Raw genomic sequence first — 1,129 nt, forward strand, 5'->3', positions numbered from 1 at the left:
CCATCTCGGTTTTATCAGGTCCACAGAGTTGGATTCGAACTGGAGCTGGTTGCAGCTGAGGTGTATGCAGTTCGGAGGAAATGCCAATGCGACTGCCTTTTTCCGACAATATGAGTGTATGTCCAGTGATGCCAACACCAAATATAATAGCCGAGCTGCCCGGATGTTCGGAGAGAAGATCTGCCAGTTGGGGAATGCAGCCCTGGCTAAGCACGGCACTGATCTTTGGATAGACATTATGAACAGTGCTCCTAGTCATTCTCCAGAGAAGAAAGATGCTGATTTCTTCACAGAGCACACTCACCCCCCTGCCTGGGACACAACAGCCACTGAGCCTTCAGGAGCACAGCAGCCAGTCCCACCTTCAGAGCCTGGCACAGCCTGAGCATGGCCCCAACACCGACCTGCTTGGCACCTCACCCCATTCTTCTCTGGGCCCGGAAGCTCCATCATTGGCAAGAAACACCAACAGAGCGAAGAAAGGGCTCAGTGCCAAGAAAGGCCTAGGGGCAGAAAGCGACCAATCAGAGCTCCAGTGAGGTTGAGCGGCAGGCCCAAGTGGCAGAGAAGCTTCGAGAGCAGCAGGCAGCAGATGCCAAGAAGCGGGTGCAGGGGTTCATGTGGCTTGCACGCGGCTGGCTTATCAGGAGCTCCAGATTTATCGCAGGAAGGAAGAGAAAAAGCTACAGAACCTTGAAGGAAAGAAATGAGCACAGGCTGAAAGGCTGTGGGCATGGGCTTGGTATCCCGAAGCTCTAGATCACACTCCCTGCTGTCTGAGATGCAAGTGATTGATCAGGAAACACCAATGAGTGCAAAATCCTCCCATTCGCAACTGGACTTGTTTGATGATGTTGGGCCTTTCGTCTCTGGACCCACGAAGTACAAGGACAACCCCTTTTCATCGGGAGAAACTTTTGGTTTCAGCCGGGATACAGGTGCGGCCTGGGGCAAGGACAGGGTAGAGGAGAGGGAGACTGAAGTGACCATCTCAAGCATCTGGCCTATTTCAGAAAGAGCCACAAACCCGAGGGAAGCAAGGAGCAGGAGCTCAGGCCTTGAGTCCAGTGAAGCTGTCAGAAGGTTTGTAGGAGCCCAAACCACTGCCTCTGACTTGGTCTTTGGGTGA

At 53.3% G+C, this 1,129-nt stretch overlaps 1 pseudogene; it reads left to right on the forward strand.

Annotated features, from left to right (window-relative positions):
• The first annotated feature begins 4 nt into the window (after positions 1–4).
• Positions 5–1,129, forward strand: LOC103728348 (annotated as a pseudogene).

Source organism: Nannospalax galili, unplaced genomic scaffold, assembly GCF_000622305.1.
Source record: "Nannospalax galili isolate Female #2095 unplaced genomic scaffold, S.galili_v1.0 C48691101, whole genome shotgun sequence".
In the NCBI taxonomy this organism is placed as follows: Eukaryota; Metazoa; Chordata; class Mammalia; order Rodentia; family Spalacidae; genus Nannospalax; species Nannospalax galili.